Source organism: Herpailurus yagouaroundi, unplaced genomic scaffold (genome assembly GCF_014898765.1).
Source record: "Herpailurus yagouaroundi ecotype Mexico unplaced genomic scaffold, PumYag 141, whole genome shotgun sequence".
NCBI lineage: Eukaryota > Metazoa > Chordata > Mammalia > Carnivora > Felidae > Herpailurus > Herpailurus yagouaroundi.
This window is the reverse complement of record NW_024412396.1, coordinates 15849070-15870113: the sequence shown is the minus strand read 5'-3', so window position 1 is coordinate 15870113 and position 21044 is coordinate 15849070. Positions and strand designations below refer to the sequence as shown.

General features: G+C 39.2%; 1 protein-coding gene across 1 annotated transcript in view; it reads right to left on the bottom strand.

Moving 5' to 3' along the window:
• The window catches only part of TTC6 (tetratricopeptide repeat domain 6), a 209369-nt gene extending 191080 nt beyond the window's left edge, over positions 1-18289 (bottom strand). The window contains exon 1 of the mRNA XM_040476984.1: positions 18193-18289. The gene's annotated coding sequence lies outside the window, so the exon portion shown is untranslated. The remainder of the gene's footprint in view (positions 1-18192) is intronic.
• Positions 18290-21044: the final 2755 nt, after the last annotated feature.

Here is a 21044-nt window from a genome sequence, read left to right as displayed (position 1 = left end):
AAGCCACACTGACTTCTTCCCACCCTACCTCACCCTAAGCCTGTCCTTAACCCCTTGCAACCACAAATCTGTTCTCCATTCCTATAGTTTTGTCCTTCTAAGAATGTTGTATAAATGTAATTATACAGTCTCTAATGTTTAGAGATTGTTTCTTCTGGGTTGTTTTTTGGTTTTTTATTTATTTATTTATTTATTTTTTTTGGTGGTGGTTTTTGTTTATTTGTTGGGAAGTTTGTTATTGTTTCTGTTGTTGTTGCTGTTTTTCAGGGAGTTTGTTATTGTTGCTGTTGTTGCTGTTGCTTGCCTCAGCATAATTTTCTGGAGATTCATCCAAGTTGTTGTAGGTATCTTTCTTTTTATTGCTGATTAATATATCTATTTACCCCATAAAGGACATCTGGGTTCTTTCTAGTTTGGATTATTAAATAATAAAATCTGCTATGAACATTCATCTCAGGTTTTTGTTTGAATGTAAGTTTTCATTTCTGTGGATGAATGTACTGCTTTGCCTGTACCCCACAAATTTTCACATGTATTTTTAAACTTGGTTCAATGTCTTTTCTCCCTGAGACTTCCTTATTGATCCATGGATTATTTAAAACTGCATTGTTGGGGCACCTGGGTGGCTCAGTTGGTTGAGGTCCAACTTTGGCTCAGGTCATGATCTTGCCCTTCATGAGTTTGAGCCCTGCATCCGGCTCTGTGCCAACAGCTCATAGCCTGGAGCTTGCTTCAGATTCTGTGTCTCCTTCTCTCTCTGCCCCTCCCCTGCTCACACTCTGTCTTTCTCTCCATCTCAAAAATAAATAAACATTAACAAAAACTGCATTGTTTAGCTTCCAAGCGTTTGGAGATTTTCCTATTATCGTTCTGGTATTAATTGTTAGTTTTATTCCATTATGGTCAGAGAATAACACTCTGTATGATTTCAATTCTTTTAAGTTTATTGAAGTTCACGTCTATGGTCAAGATATGGTCTTAGTATATGTTCCATGGGCAATTGACAAGAATACGTATTTTGTTATTGTTGGGTGCAGTGTTATATGAACATCAATTAGATTCTGAAAGTTGATGGTATTGTTGAGTTCTTCTCGGGGAATTTCTGTCTAATTTTTCTATTAGTTGTTAAAAGAGGGATGTTGAAGTCTTCAACTATAATTGTAGATTTTCCTATTTCTCCTTTTAGTTTTTATCTGTCTTTCAGCTCTGTTATTTGGTGCATACACATTTAGGATTGCTTTCTTTTCTTGGTGAATTGGCCCTTTTACCATATTGGAATCCCCTCTATGTCTCTGGTAATTTTCTCTGTTCTGAAGTCCACTTTATCTGAACTTAATATAGCCACTCCTGATTTCTTTTAGTTAATGTGTGCATGATATGTTTTTTTCATCTTTTATTTTCAACCTACCTATATCATTATATCAGAAGTAAGTCTCTTGTAGACAAAATATAGTTTGGTTATGTATTTAATTACTTGCCAATCTCTGTCTTTCAATTGGTGTACTTAATCCATTTATATTTAATGTAGTTATTAATATGTTAGAATTTGAAGCTGTCAGTTTATTTTTTGTTTTCTTTTTTTCTGTTTTTGTTTCTCTGTTTTTTACCAGCCTTCCTATGAGTTAACAGATTTTATAATTCTATTGTGATTTATCTATAGTGTTTTTTGAGTGAATCTGCTTGTATGGTTTTTTTAGTCACTATCCTAGGCATTATGTTATATATACATAACTTATATATACCAAGTCTACTGATATTGTCAATTAGAGTGAAGCATAGAAACTTTACCTCTTTTTATGTCTTTTTACCATCTCCTATTTATAATTGTCTTACATTAAATTAAATTTCCTCTGCATACATTTAGAATCACATTAGACAGTGTAGAGCCTGTCTAATGTTTAGCATGAAATATCAAACAGAGGAGAAGGCAAGTCTGTTGTATTTAGCCACATTTTTTGTTTATTGTGTTCTTCCCTCCTGGTGTCCTTTTTTCTAATCATTTCCTTTCTGTTTAGAGAACTTTTTTAGCCATTCTGTAGGGTAGGACAGCTAGTGACAAATTCTCTGAGAATGCCTTGATTTCCCCTTCAATTCATGAAGAATAATTTCACTGGACATAGAATTCTGGGTACACAATGCTTTGCTTTCAGAACTTGAAAAATATTGTGCCCATTCCTTCTGGCCTCCATGATTTCTAACAAGTAATCAATTGTCATTCAAGTTGTTTTCCTGTATAGGTAACACTTGTTTCTCTCTCACTGCTTTAAAGGTTTTATTGGTTTTTTTAATGTTTTTTTTTTTTTGACAGAGAGACAGACAGACAGACAGACAGATCATGAGTCAGGGAGGGGCAGAGAGAGAGGGAGACACAGAATATGAAGCAGGCTCCAGGCTCTGAGCTGTCAGCACAGAGCCCAACACGGGGCTCAAACTCATGGACCGCGAGATCAGGATCTGAGCCAAAGTTGGACACTCAACCGACTGAGCCACCCAGGTGCCCCTATTGTTTTTTTTCATTTTCAGAAGTTTGACAATTATATTTTGGTGTGTCCTTTGGGTTTCTTTGGTTTGGGGGTTACTCAGTTTCCAGGACCTTGATGACATAAAGTTAGATCATTTGTGATAGTCTCATAAGTCCTGAAGTTAAATACACTTTCTTCTCAGTCTATTGTCTCTCTGTTGTTCAGATTGAGTAAGTTGATTGTTCCACCTTCAAATTCACTGATTCTTTCCTCTGTCCTCTCCATTCAGTTGTTTAGCTATCAACTGGGGCTTTATTTCAGTTATTGTGTTTCCAGTTCTAAAATTTTCCTTTGGTTCCTCTTTACATCTTTGATTTCTTTAATGAGACTTTCTATTTCTCTGTCAACTCTTTCTACTTTTTCATTTTTTCAAATGTGCTCATATTTACTCACTGAAGCCTTCTTTTTGGAGGGCCACTTTATTCTAACATCTCTGTTATTTCAGTGCTGGCATCTGTTATCTTTTTTTCTTTCAAGTCAAGATATTCCTGGTTCTTAGTATGACAAGTGATTTTCTACTGAAACTTGGACATTTGGGTATGTGTTCTGAGACTCTGGATCTCATTTAAACTTCCTATTTTAGCTGGCTTCCTATGGCATTGTTCTAGTAGGTGTTGTTGGGGAGGGCACAGGTTCCAACTTGGTCTCTGTTGACACCAGGGGTGCAGGCTTCCTTATTATTGCTGGGTGGGAGTAGGAGTTCTGGCTCCCACTAGGCCTCTGCTGATACCATTCTAGTTATAAGGGATAGGGGTATCTCATTACTGTTCCCCATATGGCCCCAGTGATACAGGGAAAGTGGAGAGGGCAGCCTCTTCACTGCAGAGCAGTGTTCAAAGTCCTGACTTTCCACTGACACCACCTCAGTGGGGAGAAAAGTTGGGGTAACTTGTTATAGCTTAGTGAGATTGAAAGGCCAGGATCCCCATTCAGCCTTGGCTGGTATAGGTGGGGATGGGGTCATAGGCTTTTTTTCTGCTGTTTCTGGCTAGAGGAGCACAGTTATTGTCTAAAAGTTATGTCTTTCTAGGCTGCCCCTTTCTTGATCCCTTGGCTAATGAGAGCTGGCTTTTGCTGGAGCTTTTACTGTATCCACTGGCATTCCTATTTTGCCAGCATCCTTATATCCAAGTCTGGAGGATATAAGGCAAAAAGAAAGCCCTAGAAAGCATCACTATGTGATTCCTCAGAACCCGAAGTTCCTAGCCAGTCTGTCTTCCTCTCTCCACCTTTTGGAGTATTCTCATGTTTGTCTTATACCTAGTGCACTTAGTTGTACAGGAGAAATAGGAGAAAGTACATCTATTTCATCTTCCCTGAAGTGGAAGTAGGCATAGATTTTATGATATAACATTTGTGAGCTACACATAATTTGTTCATAAAAGATCTTGGAACATGAATTCTTTCTTACCTAGGTCATGTGAAGCCATTTTTCTTTGTGCTTTGTGGCAAAAAGCAACTATACATGAAAGAAGCAAGGATGGGCTGGCTCCTTCATTCTCAATTAATGTCCAGAAGGTAGTCTCTGAACTCCAGTCTCATATAATTAGAATGTATGTTGTGAGTGATTGACGCCTCAGTAAAACAAACACAGGGCCATATAACATTGCTATTCCTCCTACAATGGTGTATACATACTGTTTAGGCCAGTGGTTCTCAACGTGGGAGGCATGGTGCCCTACTCTCCAGGGTCTCATTTGGCAATATGTAGATACTATGACTGTCATGACTTGGGCAGGGGATGAGGAAGGGAAGCAAGAGGATTGTGCTACTGGCATCTAGTGGGTAGAAGCCAGGGATAATACTTAACAACCTACAATTCACAGAACAGCCACCCACAACAAAGAATTATTTACTCCAAAATGTCACTAGTGCCAAGGATGAGAAAACTTGACAGCTAAGTGAATCTTCAGGTATTCTGTGCAACTTTTGGCCTATGTAATTGTGAAACTCTGAATGCTAGGTGTGGAATGGCCTTGCCCAAGCTCTAAACAGAGACAACACACTCTGCCAAGACTGTCTTTTCCTCTGGCTTTCCCTCTGAGAATTGCTGTGTGACTCCAAATTAAGATGTCTAAAGTGAAGAACCATATTCCTTGCTCATCCTCGAAAGTATGTTGTTTACATAAATTACAAATGTTTAAAACAAATGTCCTTATTCTAATCTTATGAATTTTTAAAATCAGAATTTAGACATCACTTTTACACTTGCATTGTTATTACTATCCATCACCTACGTAACCAGCCACAGCCATTTCTCACCCTAATAAAACTTTTGAAAGCACTTTGATTCAAAATAATGCAAGGCTCTGTCTTCTGGAATCGTTTGCGTGGAAAGGCAAACCTTCAAAAGCAAGAATGAAATCGCTAAAGCACTAAAAAAATCACAAAAGCACTAAAATCAATGTAATGGAAAGCAGGGATGAGACTGGGGCACTTGCTACTGGCTAAGTCCTATAACACAGTGTCAGCACCTCTTGCTCCTGAACTCTGATGCTCCAGGCCACTCTCCTACATTAAACAATTCAGGTAACTGAAAGCACCAAAAAAGGATACACAAGACAAATGGAATACCACAAAGAACAGAACTCACCGTCCCAGTATTCATTCATCATTTGATACTCTTTCTTCTTATATTTTATTCTATTTGAACCCTTCAAAGTGTACTCTATCTTATGGCCTGAAAGTAACTTTTCCCAACTGTACGGGACCTCAGAGCCAGTTTCTAATATGGACCCCTCTTTATGTCAAGTACCTTGACTAACGTCACAGAGTTACTTCTTACGGGGGCAGACACTGAGAACTTTTTTGTCTTTTCTTAAGGTTCTCCAGTGCACATCCCTGATTCTTTTTTCTGTGAGACCCACACAAAACCCAATTAGAAATCCCCAACCAGCCACGCTGATCTTGTTGAGTAACTGTGAGGAGGTGTGGGTCTTAGTTGAAAACATTTGTCCTACTCTGCTGACAAATGTTAGGTCAAAGACGACACTGAGGACTCTTGTCCTTACATGTTTTTGTTCCCTAATAGGCTTTATGATCACATTCCTTAAATGACAGCCAGAGTGTATTTTGGTACTGAAACTATTTTAAAGACACAATGTGGCAGCAGTATTCTGTGTACAAATAACAGGTCTGGCACTGCAGCCAAGGGCAGTAACGGAATCTTCTACCCTCTTACAGTCATCCTCATTGCCATTCTCAAAAAAAAAAAAAAAAAAAAGTCTCTTTTTTCTTTTTTCATCCCCTCCCCTCCACTCCCCCCCCTTCCCTCCCTCCCACTCCTCTCTGTCTTTCTGTGGGACTCAGATTCCCTTGTTATTATTTTTGCTTTGAATGTCTCTGCCAGAGTAAAGTCTATATAATGGACAAAATATCTTAACCCATGACCCTATTTGGCTTTGCTCCCTCCTGGGGACATATCACAATTAACAAACGGACAGTTCTTGCATGCTTCGAGTCCAGTGTCTGGGGTGTGACCACCTGGGGTAGAATCCCAGCTCTGCCATTCCTTAGTTTGGGACAACTGAGACAGTCCTTTAACATCACTAAAGCTAGGAAGCCTCTTATGTAAAATGGGGCTCTTATGGGTATCCACCTGATGAGGTTGTCAAGGCAAAATTCACACAAACTCTGTCTCCTTTTGCCTGGCACACAAGAATCACTAATAGTCTCTTTAATTGGCTAGTAAATTTTTAAAAATATTTTAAGAGAGTGATTGTCACTAAAAAAAAACAACACAGAACTCTTACTAATTCAACTTCTTAGTAGTAATACATCGATGTGCTCTGGATAAACATTCACTGCTAATGCTAAGCCGTAACAGAAAAAGCCTGAGTTTTTCATATAAAACATCTGTTATTTCAATACTAAATAATCACAAAGACTTTGAAAGGTTACCAGTGATGTATTACTCAGGTCTACAGCTAATCTTTGAACTAATTTTTGAAATAACCTCTCAATTTCTCCCACTGAAAAGACTGTACCCTCCCGCAATGAAATATTAAAAAATTCAAATTCGAAATTCAAAGCACTTGCATAACACCCCAGTGTTTAGTCTAGCTTGTCTTGCTTATACCACACCACACGCACTTAAATCTATAATGAACGTCTCCTGAAGCAGCATTTACCCAGAAGAAATACTACCCTACGGCTGGTTTACCTACTTCCATTTTCATGTCGTAGTGCTGGCCGAGGACACTCTGTATGAGCTCTTTGATGGTCCGGTCGGAGGCCAGCTGGGCCTCAGACTGCAGTGAGGCAATGACCTCCTCAATGCACGTCGGGATCACTCGCACCTGCTGCGGGGCCTCCAGCGAATGGCTGGGCGCGATCCTCTCCCGCTGGCTTTTGGACATTGGCCGCGCGCCTTCCCGCGGCAGGCTGACGGAGCCCTCACCCAAGGACGGGGTGCGACTCCTGGCTCTCCACAGCCGGCTGCACGCCTCCGCGTCGTCCTCCTGGCTGGAAATAGAGCTGCCCTTCCTCGGCTTGGCCAAGAGGGCCTCTGCGAGCGGAGCGGTCTCCCGTTTCGCGTCGCCCTCTGGGGCCGGGTGCGGGACGAGCTTGGAGGCCGTGGGCCGCAGGCTCCTTGGGTCCCGGCGCGGCCCGGGCCTCTCCCTGGGCGCGGGCGGCGGCATCAGGACCACCGGTCTGGACGTGCCGGCCCTAGAGGCGATGACCGGCGGCTTCTTCTGGGGCCGGTGCCGGAGGAACGCGGAGCTCCGCAAATAGAAGTCCTGGGGGCGAAACGGCCGGGTCTTCCCGGGAGTGGCCGCCTCGCTGGGGCCCGGGGGCCGCGCTGCGCCTCGGGGCGCCTGCTGTGGGAGGGCCGCAGCGGGGGTCGTAGGGCTTTTAGCTCGAGGGGACCCTGATGGCTTTGGGGGTCCAGCGCAGGAAGCGCTGCCCTTCTCCCCGGGACGCGCAGGGCCGGGGGCCTGGAGGCCCAACACTGGGCCTTCATCCACAGCCGGCTTGGAGGCCAACTTCTGCTTGAATCGGAGAAAGTCCTTTTTAGTTTCCTGGCGAATCTTCTCAACCTCTTTAAAGATGTATGATTCTTCTTTGTATTTCAATCCAAAATGCTTTGAAATTGCAGACATCTTGACTAATCTGTCCTGTGAAATAACAATATATTGTATCATATATATATATGTGTGTGTATATATATATATATATATATGTGTGTGTGTGTATATATATATATATATGTATATAGCATGACCCTATTGTATCACTATATAACAAAACTCACGTTGATATATGCAAGACCAGCTCAAAAACCCTCTCATGGTAGAATACTTGCTGTGCTCCAGAGGCACAAGTGGGCAGTATTGGTTTATATCATTTTAAATCCAACTATTGGCCTTTTCAAAGGAACCATGAAAAACCTTTAGAGCAGTTAACTTTTTTACAGTGGAATTTCTGAAATGCCTATTGGATTTATTTTAACAATTCTTTAGACTATAATATAATGTCCCAATTCCAGACAAGGGAGACAGGCATCTAAAGAAACCCTGCTAAGAAAGAACAGAGGTCATCAACTGAGGCATGGATCTAGCCCACAAACATATTTTTCAATTGCTCCAAGTTTTTCAAAATTATTAATTTGTACCAACAATTTTAAGTTGAGAGATTTTCATATGAAATTCCAGATTTGCAGTTTGGAGTGAAGGGGTGGGGGGTAGGGAATGAAGACTCTGGCAGTGCACGGTCCAAATCCCTACTCCTGAGGAAAGATGGCAGTTTCCTCTTCCTTCTCCAACTAACTGGTCCTGAGTGTCTCCATCCCATACCCAGCCCATTTCCCTCAATATGTCTCCTGAACTACAGTGGACTGTATGAAGGAAGAGAGGCGATCAGCCACAAGGTAAGCCTGTAGCAGGATCATGAGGCCTTGAATGCCAAGTGTTTGTACTTCTGTTGGCTACTGAAAACCATTCAAAAACTTTTAACAGAAAAGTGGCTTGATAGGATCTGCTGCTTGGGCAATACTGAGTGAGAGAAATAATAAAGGGAGAGAGGCAAATAAGAACCTGCACAGCTTGAGCATAAGGCCTGGCCTTGGTGGCTAGCAGCGTGAAAAGAGAGACATAACAAGGTAAAACTGATGGGATCTAGCCAATGAGAAGGAATAAATAGGAGCAATTAAAGATCCTTCCTAAAATAAGAACTTTGAATCATCTTGATGAAGTCTGGGTCATAGCCAAGTACATAATAAAGCTTCTGCTATTCAGTAACTTGTACACTTAAAGATGGTTAAGATGGTAAATTTTATGTTATGTGTATTTATTATCACAATTAAAAAAAAAAAACCCTGCTATTCAACAGGGCCAGTTCATGTATGATCATAAGTGGATTTTCAGATCCTGAGAGCTCTGAGGTCATTAACAAAAGCCAGGCTAACAAGAAGTGTAAACAGAAAAGGGCCCAACGACAGACTGTGGGGCACACGCATCTGTGGGAGGTGGGATGAGCAGGAGCAACAGAGAGGAAAATGGGGAGACCAAAGTTCACAGAAGCCAACAAGAGGAGAGTTTTAAGAAATAAGGGTAAAATACGAAATGATGAAATAATAATAATAATAATGAAAACAAAAGCAGAAAAAAATGAATTGAAAAAACTAATTTGTTTTAGTTAATTTGCCTAAGGCCAAGACTCTTTGGGAAAAAAGTACTAAAGCAGAAACATCTCTGGAATATCATCATTATTTGCAAATATGATTGTCTACCTGGAAGATCTAAACATCAAAGAACTATTTAGAATTACAATAGATTTCTGCAAGGCATTTAAACTTTTTTAAATTTTATACAAAACCCAATTAACTTCCTTTATACCAAAATGATCCTTTAAAAACATAGTGATAAAATTTCATTTGTGTTTTTTTAAAAGAGTATCTAGCAATGAACATAACAAGAAATGTGCTGAAAATGCATGAATACATTTTTAAATTTTTACTAAAGGACACAGAAGAAAGATTCTACTAAATAGACAGTTACTGTCCCTTGGTGAAAAAATCAAATATTATAATTATATCAGATCTTCCCAAAATACTGTATTGGTTTAATGCCATCACAATCAAAATCTAAAAATTATATTTTTGAAATCTGAAAAATAATTCTGGGTTCATTTGAAATAACAAACAGGATAGACAGGCAAAGTTTTGAAAAAGAGAAATGAGGGAGCACTTTTCTAACAAGACAATTAAAACTTATACAGATATAAGAATTAAAACTGAACTACGACTGCTAGAATCATCAGGTAGACTGAGCAAAAGAATTAAAAACAGTATGAGTTATAGTGTAAAGACAGCATTAAATTGTCAAGAAAAGAGTTATTCAATGAACTGTGCTGAGGCAACTGGTTGATTATTGGGGGGGGGGGGATTATATCTCATTTTAAGCCATGTACCAAAATAAGATGGATTTAAGACTAAATGTAGAAAATATTTTCTTATTTTACTTTGCATTTCTTTTTTTTATGTTTTTATTTATTTATTTTTCAGAGAGAGAGTGCTCGCTTCGGCAGCACATATACTAAAATATTTTTCAGAGAGAGAAAGCACAAGCAGGGAAGGGGCAGAGAGAGGGAGGGAGGGAAAGAGAGAGAGAGAGAGAGACAGAGAGAGAGAGAGGAGGGAGACACAGACTCCACAGTAGGCTCCAGGCTCTGGGCTGTCAGCACAGAGCCCGACGCAGGGCTTGAACTCACAAACTGTGAGATCATGATCTGAGCCCAAGTTGGCCTCTTAACTGAGCCACCCAGCTGCCCCTGCATTTCTTTGCTTATCATCTTATCCACCTTCTTGATTGGGCTTACATTAATTCATAAAAACATTATATTTATAATTAGATTTCTTCATTTACCATGTATTATGGGCAATATGAACAAAACATCCTATCTAGCCTCTAAATATAGTCATGTTGCTTTTAATCTCTAATATCCGCTGTTGATTCTCAATCAGAAGACCCTGTTACATGGCAGAGGGCTCACCTCATCAACAGGCTTTCTTTCTCTACCCGTCTCCACCAATGCCTAGACCTCGAACGGTTCAGCTCTATCCATAACCAGATTTCACATTAAAAAATGAAAATAGGGGCACCTGGGTGGCTCAGTCAATCAAGTGTCCAGCTCTTGATTTCAGCTCAGATCATGATCCCACAGTTTGTGAGATCCGCCCCACGGACCTGTCAGTGCGGAGCCTGCTTGGGATTCTCCCTCTCTCTTTTTCTCTCAAAATAAATTAATAAACTTTTAAAATTTTTTAAAAGAAAGAAAAAGTGAAAATAATATGCTGTTGCCTCTTTCCTGTCCTATAGTATATGAATATTAGAAATGATTTCTAAAACCCTTAAGGAAGTTTCTCTTTTTAAAAAATGCTGCATAATCCTCCTCATAGTGTTTTGGCTATTATTGTTTGCACAGGTGGTAATATGCTCACACTGACACCATCTGCATTTCTTCCTACAAAAGACTGAAAGGCAGTAACTAGAAGAGAGCACAGAACAGAAGCACATTAATACCTGATGAGAATCTGATTTGACTCTCCCAATGCACTTCCCTTTTGTTTCTTAGTTCCTGTTTTGTATTCCCTTCCCAACTTCTCTCAGGCCCTTGGTTTACTATTGAAGTTTATCAAGTGTTCATTGTTTAACATTTCTCAGTACATTTCCTTGAATTCTTCATAGGAAAGTTGCTCTTCAAGTGTAAAAATAAACCAATAGGATATAGAACTTCTAATTTGACAGTAACTTCTATCGTATTTTCAAGGTAGGTGGTATCACAACGCTAAATGGGCCAGTCCATCAAAACTTGGTGCCTTTCTTCTTCTCACCCACCCCTCAACATTACATAATATGTGAAATAACTTTTAAACATCCAATCTCATGGGAAAATAACAGGTTCTCTTTTTCTTGGTAAGCAATTTATTGAAAGAGACTAGTTCTGGTTTGGAGATTCTCAAGGAAAAATAATGTAGCTGTCCCCAAAAAACAAAGTATTAATTTACATACGGTGTCAAGCCTGCTGCTCACAATCCAGGTTAAATTTACCTTACATTTTAAGATGGACAGAATGTGCTTGAAATCTTTGCAACCTGAGCAGTAATTTTACTGTTTCTTTCCCAATTATTGGAGCTCTGAGCCTTTTTCTTCTTCCTCTCCCAGGAAGTTCAGTGAGGGAGTCAGAAAGACCAAGAGCCAGCCTTTTTTCCTCAACCAAAGGTATGATCAGACATGAGAAAGCTCTCCAGCCAAAAATGGCTAAAGGCCCAAAGAGAACTAACTAGTGAATTCTCTGGACTCTGGGACAGGTTGCTATCCAATTCTTGCAGGTATAGCCATTCTTCCGATCGGAACAGAAGATCCATACTCTGCTCTAGATTTAAAATAAGGTAGAAATAAACAGAGCAGACCACCAGATAACTTGGTTCTAAGCTACATGGAACCACCTCACACAGGGAAAGGAATCTTTCATATGTTAGACCTAGTTCATCAGATTATTATATTAAGAATAGAGCCAAAGCACCAGCTGCTTATGCGGAGGCCTTGACCTCTTCTACATATGGTCATGGATACCTCAGTGGGAGGAGTGACACATTAAGGGCAAGATTTAGGTTCGCTTGGGTCCATGGCCAAATATTATCACAATTCACTTCCTAAATTTCATATCAATATCAACTTCCAATATACAACGTCAGAGTTCCAAAAGAAACATCTAAGTCCAAGGATAGTCTATCATATCTGGTAAAATCTTCACATTGCAAGGAAAATAAAAATATTCTGAAAATAATTATTTGATTTTGAAGTATCAGTGGTAGAAGTGAGATCTGTTTATGCATTGATTATAATTTATGAAAAAGCTTAATAGAAAATATACAATTATTTTAACAAATTTGCTAAGAAAATAAGATAATGGTATTTTTTCTATTTTTGAAACTTTCTATAATATTTGTTTTGCTGCCCTGAATCTTAATAATATCAATAATGGTAACTCACACTTATATTGTGCTGGTTAAAAATGATACAGGAAATAGAGACGAGCTCACAAAAAGCTTTTTCTCTAAACTATTCAGAAGCCTATAGAAATTTCAGTGTCTCTAAAAAACTTACTCTACTGTTATAACTAGTACCTAGAATATGCCCATAGCCTTTGTGATATACATATATACACACAAACATAAATACGGAACAGGGAATGGAACAACAAAACATTCTCCCTGCCTTTTTCTTCTCCCATGTTCTGTCTTTCTTTCCTGAACTTCCTTCATCAAATTTGCTTAAATAGCCAAAATAGGAAAACAAAAGAGTTGTATTATTATCATAATGCTTTTGACATATGAAATGTTGCATGGTCTCAATTTCAAAAGCAATTTATTGGAGTTCCACATCTACATCCACAGAAAATCCCCTACTAATAACAGAGTTGATAAACTCTGGGAAAAATATAAAAAAACAAGTACCTGAGGATTCTTACAAGTAAACAAAAGTAGGACTGGGGAGCAGAGTAGAAATTTGTGGAAACACTGGCCTAGAGGTAAGTTTCCAAGTTATTGTGGCCTTTCCCTAAATGCCATCCATACTGTAAAATGGCATAGTGCAGGTGGCAAAAACTTTGATAGAAAGCCCTTCATCATTATGGCCAGAAGAATTAGAGAAAAGAGCCCTGGCAACAACCACCACTGAAGGGAAAGGGAAAAAAAATCCCAAAGGAGAGAAAGCCAGAGAAGGTAATCCCCTAATTCTGTGTCTAAACCCCATCCAAGTCTAGACTGACCTCTGAACTGTGCATATGTGGAACAAACTCAAAGCAACACAACAAAGGCTTAAAGAGCTGACGTGAGATTTAGCTGAACTTAACTTCCAATCACAAAGAGTAAGACAGAGTTTACAGTGAGTGCAACCTGGTGAATTGCCTGCCAAATGAAAAACATCAACATTCTTCAAAGGCATAAAACAGAACCCAGAATCCACACAATAAAATATTAACAATATCCAGGATATAATTTAAAAAGTCCTCGGCATAAAAAGATCCAGGAAAATGTGACTCATTCTCAAGGGCACAGATGTTAGTCCAGAGATGACACAGAAGTTGAAATTATTAAATGAGGACTTTAAGGCAAATATTATAACTATGCTCAGTGAAGTAAAGGGAGGTATACTAAAGATGAATAAAAAGATAGAAAATCTTAGAAATGAAAATAAATAGAAATTTTATCTCTGAAAAATATAATTCTTTCAATAAAAATCTGGCTAACAAAATGGAGATGTCAGTGAATTGCAAGATAAATCAACAGAAATTATCCAGCATTTAAAAGAGAAAGAAAAAAGCTGGGGAACAGCCTTAGAGCCTTGTGAAGCAGTATCACCAGCTATAACATATAGGTAAGCAGTATCACAAAAGGAGAGGGGAAAATGGGATGGAAAAAATACCTAAAGAAATAATGTCTTGGGGCGCCTGCGTGACTTAGTCAAGCGTCCTACTTCAGCTCAGGTCATGATCTCGCAGTTTGTGACTTCCAGCCCCGCGTTGGGCTCTGTGCTGACAGCTCAGAGCCTGGAGCCTGCTTCGGATTCTGTGTCTCCCTCTCTCTCTGCCCCTCCCCCACTTGTGCTCTGTCTCTCTCCCTCTCTGTCTCAAAGATAAATAAAACATTTAAAACTGTAAAAAAGAAGAAGAAGAAGAAGAAGAAGAAGAAGAAGAAGAAGAAGAAGAAATAATGTCTCAAATATGAAGAGATATATAAATTTATGGAATCATGAAACTCAGCACATTCCAAGCAGGATAGAACCAAAGAAAACCACATGTAAGCTACTGGAAATCAAAGACGAAGATAAAATACTGAGAGCCTACAGAGAAAAACATTGTTTATAGGGAAACAATTCAAATGACCATAAACTTCCCATCAAAAACCACTGAAACTGGGCACCTGGGTGGCTTAGTGGGTTGAACATCCATCTCTTGATATAAGCTCAGGTTATGATCCCAGGGTCGTGGATCCTCACTGAGCGTGGAGACTGCTTGGGATTATCTCTCTCTCCCCCTGCCCTTCTCCCGTGCTTGCACTCTCTCTCTCCCTCTCTTGCCCCCCCCCCTCTCTCTCTATATATATATATAATTTTTTAAAAAGTTAAAGGCAAAAAAACAAACCAAAATAGTGAAAAAAGATTTATAATGCTAAAAATAAAGAAAACAAAGAACTGTCAACACCAGATTATATATCTAGCAAGCATATTCTTTAAAAAATGAAGGCAAACTAGGGCACATGGGTGGCTCAGGCATCTGATTTTGGCTCAGGTCATATTCTCACAGTTTGTGAGTTCAAGCCCCACATCAGGCTCTCTGGTGTCAGCACAGAGCCTGCTTCAGATCCTCTGTCTCCCTCTCTCTCTCTCTCTGCCCCTCCCCCACTCACTCTCTCTTTCTCAAAAATAAACATTTTTTTAAAAATGAAGGCAAATTGAAGACATAATCAGATACAAGAAAACTAAAAGAATTACTTACCAGCAGACTATAAGAAATGCTAAAGAAATTTCTTCAGACTGATGGGAAATTGTACAAGAGGAAAATATGAATCTTCAGGACTGAATGAAGATCAGAACTGGCAAATATCTGGGTAAGTTTAAAAGGCCATTTTTTTAGTCTTTTTTTTTAATTTAATTGTATGAAAATCCCATGGTATCGTTGGGGGGTTTGTATCTAGATGTAACACATATAACAAGAACCAAAAAGACTAGGATGGGGTAGGTAAGGTAACTATGTTTGTAAGGGTTCTGCATGTTATGTGAACTAGTTCACTATTAACTCTAGACTGTTAAATGTTAAGAATGTATACTGTAATTCTTGGAGAAATAGTTTTTAAAATAATGCAAAGAAATGTAATGAAAAAGTCAATAGACAGTAAAATGGAATACAAAAAATATTAAATCTTAGAAAATATTTTAGACTAAATAATAGTGAAAGTACAACATCAAAATGTATTAGGGGCAGCTAAAGTAGTGATCAAAAGGAAAAGTACAGCTTAAACGCTTAAATCAAAAAGAAGAAAGGTCTAAAATTAATAACCTAAGGTCCTACATTTAGAATCTAGAAAAAGAGGAGTAAAGTATATCCAAAATAAACAGAAGAATGTAAGTATAAGGACATAAATCAGAAAAATACTTGAGAAAATTAACAAAACCAAGAGCTGGTTCTTTAATAACATCAACAAAATTCTGAAAACCCCTACCTAAACTGTTTAAGAATACATGAGAGAGAACAAAATCACCAGTATCAAGAATAGAAAAGGCCTTTTCACTACAGGTCCTAAAGATAATAAGAAAATATGATATCAACAAATTCAACGACTTAGATAAAATGATCAAATCCTTGAAAATTTCAATTTACCAAAATTAGCATAAGAAACAGAAAATCTTAATATTACTATATGAAATAAACTTACTCATTACCAAAAATCTTACCACAAATAAACCTCCAGGCACAGATGGTTCTCTCAAACACTCAAGAAAGAAATAACAGAAATATTTTCAGAAAACAGAGGATGAAGGAACTTATTTTCTGACACTTACATAACCATAATACCAAACCTCACAAAAGCATTTATTAAAAGGAAAGTCATGTCACCAATATCCCTCATGAATATAGACACAAAAATCTTTAATAAAATATTAGCACATCATACCAAAAAAATATATTTTTAAGTATAATATATTCTGATCATATAGTTTATCCCAAGGTTGAAAAATTGATTTAACATTTGGCAATCAATATAGTTCACAGTATTAACAGAAAATGGAAGAAAAGAAAATATATGATCATTTCAATAGGTAGAGGAAAATTATTTGACAAAATCCAATACTCATGCATGATAATAATAAAGAAATAACTGGGCAAATATGGTTCATAGGGAACACCTTCTATCTGATTAAGAGAATTTACAAAAACCTTACAGCTTAACATTGTATTTTTCCTTTCCTACCGAAATTGAAAAGTAGGCAATAGTGCCTCAACTCTGACCACATCTACTCAACATTATGCTGGAGGTCCTAGCCATTGCAATATGGCGAGGAAAAGAAATTAAAGGAATCGATTAGAAAGGAAAAAGTAAAACAGTTCCTATTTGCAGATGACGTGATTTTTAGGTCAAAAATCCCAAAGAATCTACAAAACGATTACTAGTGTTAATGAGTGACTTATCAAGATTGTAAAATATGTTAACATACAAAATCAACTGTATTTTAATATGCCAACATCAAACAATGGGAAAATAATTTCCAAAAAGACATAAAATACTTGAGAATTAATCTAACAAAAGATGTCCAAAATCCCTACACTGAACTTTTCAAAACATTGCTAAGAGAAATTAAAGACCTACATAAAATTCCAAACCATGTTTGTTAACTAGAAGACTCAACATTGTTTAAACGGCAGTTCTCCCCAAATAGATGTATAGATTCTATGCAATCTCAATCAAAATTCCAGCAGACCTTTTTTTATAGAATAGCAAGTTGATTCTAAAATGCATGTACAAATTCAAATAACTTTAAGTGGTTAAAATGATATTTAAAAAAACTGGAGGACCTACACTACCCAATCTCAAAACTTACTATAAAGTACAGTAATCAAGGCAAAGGTCCTGGCAAACCATTATGCTGCATAAAAGAAGCCAGACACAAAACAGTATACCTTGTATGCTTCCATTTATATAAAATTCTAGAAAATGCAACCTATTCTGTGGTGTCACATAGTAGACCAGTAGTTGGTTGGGCGATGTAGGTGCAGTTGAGAACAGGGGTGGATACCAAAGGGAGCAGAGGAATGAAAAGATTCAGTCATAAAGAATTTAAGTTCAAATTTGGGAAAAAAAAAAAAAGAGGTTTGGTAATCTTGATTGCAGTAATTGTTTCAGAGGTTATACACATCTGTCAAACTGTGCACCTGTACACTACACTGCAATACATTATACTATCTGTACATTCTGTGCAGTTTAGGAAATATAAATTATACCTTTATAAAGCTGTAAATAGGAAAAACCAATTTACTGAACTCTTAAATTTGAATGTTGCATAATTAAAAGAACTATTGAACTCCTTTAAACTCCTGCTGTGGCAGTCAGCATAGTTTCACTGTGGATCTGTGGCCTTAGATGCTAGATAATCCTTGCATTAAGGCTACAGTGTCCCACAGCCCACCAGAGTTTTTGGGTCACACTCAAGAAACAGCTTACTATTCCCAAATGAGACGCGTTGACATCAGTGGGGGGGTTCACCTAATGGTGCTTAAGGTTTGTCCAAAACAACCAGCCCTTGTCAAGGGACACAGGAAAGGTCAGGGCGTTGGAAATTAAATTCCTTCCACTGTAACCTTCCTCCCTCCCCACAGTCCCTCTGATTCCTCCCAGTCTTCTGCCTTCCTCACTCCTTTTCCTTTCCCTACAGCCCGGCCGTCACTATCTTTCCCTTCCACCAGGTTTTCACCCTTCCCGACAGCACCCCAACCCCTATTCCTGCCCCCAATCCCTTCTTCTACACCAGCCTTATTTTCTACCCTGATATTCTCAGAGATTAGTTTGGATTATAGAGGCGGAAGGGGACACGATAGCTCCGCCCAAAAATCGCAGCCTCTACTTCCCAGAGTCCCAGAGTAAGTCACCCGCGCCCGGTCCACCTCTCACCCGCCTATGAGGACGCCCCTGCTCCCCTGCAGGTGGCGAGAAGTTTGGCACTGCCGCGGTGTATCCAACCGGCCTTCCTGGGGCGGAGCGGCCAGGTGGGCTCCGATAGCCCCTACCGGAAGGAAGAACGCGCTCCGTTGCTCGGCAACAAGCCGCGCGTCCTACACCGTACCGCAGACCAGGAGCAAGGGGGATTCTTGTGGATCCCTCCGCGCTACCGGTCCCAGCCCACGCGTTTCTGCCTAGCAGAAGCAGCTGCAAGAGCGCCGTTGGGCTCGAAGCCCTAACCCCACACTGAACGATCTTTGTTTTCCCGTGCGTGAAGTGGCTGGTCCCAAAGACCCTCCTGGACTGGAGTTTCCCACATCGCCAGTTTTGCCCAATTTAACCAACTGCTTACTTGGCAGTCATGTACATTTAAACCAATAATGCTGAACCGGGAAACTTAAAACTTTTTTTTTTTTTTTTTTTTGCTATACTTTTAAACTGTATGTCTGCACTAAATGCCAAGAGTACATTTCAGGGGTATTTCCCATGCCCTGCACCTAGAGCACAACTCATAAAAAGAATCTTGAAATCAAAGGCATGAGATTCAGAATTCTGGAGAGTTCCTACTAAAATCCTGATTCAGCATATTCAGTTTCTGATGTCCAAGATAAGAAAGGTCATAAGCAGTAGTTGGCATTATCTATTAAAGTTGAATATATCCATACTCTATGGCCCAGCAATCCCACTCCCAATAGAAATGCATGTGAACAGGCACCAAGAAACATGTACACCAATATTCATAGCAGTTTCATTCATAATAGCTTAAAACCGGTATGGATCCAAATGTCCATTAAAAGTAGTGCACATAAAAGGGTGCCTGGGTGGTTCAGCCAGTTAGGCCTCTGACTCTTGATTTCTGCTTAGGTCATGATCTCGTGGTTGGTGAGATTGTGCCCTGTGCTGATGGTGCAGAGCCTGCTTGGGGTTTTCTCTCTCTCCCTCTCTCTCTCTCAAAATAAATAAATTCTTAAAAACTTTTTAAAAGTAGAGTGCTGGGGCACCTGGGTGGCTCAGTCAGTTGAGCGCCCGCTTCGGCTCAGGTCATGACCTCACGGTCAGTGAGTTCGAGCCCCGCGTAGGGCTCTGTGCTGACAGCTCAGAGCCTGGAGCCTGCTTCCGATTCTGTGTCTCCCTCTCTCTCTGCCCCTTCCCCGTTCATGCTCTGTCTCTCTCTGTCTCAAAAATAAATAAATGTTAAAAAAAAAAAAACAGTAGAGTGCATAAATTAATTGTGCTATATTCTTAAAATGCAGTACTAAACATGAAGGGTGTGAACAACCTTCATGTATGGGAAACAACATAGATCAATCTCTGTGAGCTAGGAGGCCAAACGCAAGGAGTACACACTGTACAATTCCATCCATATAATATTTAAAAACCAAGACAGCAAAACTATAGTGCTGATGGATGCATGCTCAGCTGGTGTATTACAAAGAAATACAAAAAAAAGTAATAACCATAAAAGCCAAAATAGTAGTCCACTTGGGAGTGGGGAAGGTGATGGTGTTTAGGCGGACACTTACAAGGAGGAGTCCTGAGGTGCTAGCACTGTTCTGTATTTTAACCTTGTTGACGGCTGCTGGAGTTTTCTCTGTGATAAACTACTATTTTCTGTTTTATTTATTTTCTTGTGTTATGTTTCACCATTGTTTAAAGGAGCCCAAAGAGAAACCAATTAAATGCCATCATGTAAATGAAAGTGCTTTGCTCAGTGCCTGGTACTTAATGGCCCTCAAACGTTTATTTTGTATTCCTCTACTTTCTACCAATGTCTATCCTTCCAAATACTCAGGCAACCAATAAATGAGATAAGGAAAGTGGCATATAGAATCATCTGGAAGTCCTGTATGATATTGATGCTTCCCAGAAATTCAAGAGAAAAGAATGCTCTTCTGCACAATCCCCTGGTGCTGGGCCTCGGAGCAGCCCTGCTGTGGAGACAGGTGTGCTCAGCTATCCTCAGGCCTCCCTGAGGCAAGCCCCCACTAGAGGCACACAGAGCCAGGTAGGGACCCCAGCCTTGCTAACTGCGCCAGTCACTATGCTCCCCGAGTTTCTGCAACCTGCTCTGTCAAATGGAGATGATAATCTTACCTGGAAGGTTTGTTGCCTTACTCCCCAACATAAGGAACTCAAAATGGCTGCTGAGTGCCCACAGGATGAGAAGCATCCCACAGTAGATCTTTCTCTGTAGATCTCTGTAGATTTCTCTGTAGTCGCCTGAAGTTTCATTGCATCCACCACTGCCTTGTGGACTTCTTGAGGGCAGCTTCACCCTAAGTGTACAAGTAACCTTATTGTCTAAAGGACAATAAGAACATTATTTTTTATGCTAATTAAGATAATAAGCAACAAAAGTGCTTAGTGCAAATTGTTCTTGGTGCCATCCTGGATGCTGCATAAAAATAACATATAGGCCATGTTCCTAAAATGGAAAAAATTTTAAATTAATGTAGCCCTGAAATGTGACTACCATATGGTCAGGAAGCAATTTAAATGAATGAATGGAAATAAATATTGTTCATTAATACTTTTTATAATACAAAATGGTAGCTAACCATTCAGATATCCATGTTATAGGATAATACAATCCATGAGCTAGATGCTATTAGCTTCATTTTATAGATAAGGTACTGATGTTCAGAGAGATTAAGGATTTGCCTTGGGTCCCATAGCTAGTAATCAGTTCTGTGCTAGGAACTCTATTCAAGGAAAGAAAGAAAGAAAGAAAGAAAGAAAGAAAGAAAGAAAGAAAGAAAGAAAGAAAGAAAGAAAGAAAGAAAGAAAGAAAGAAAGAAAGAAAG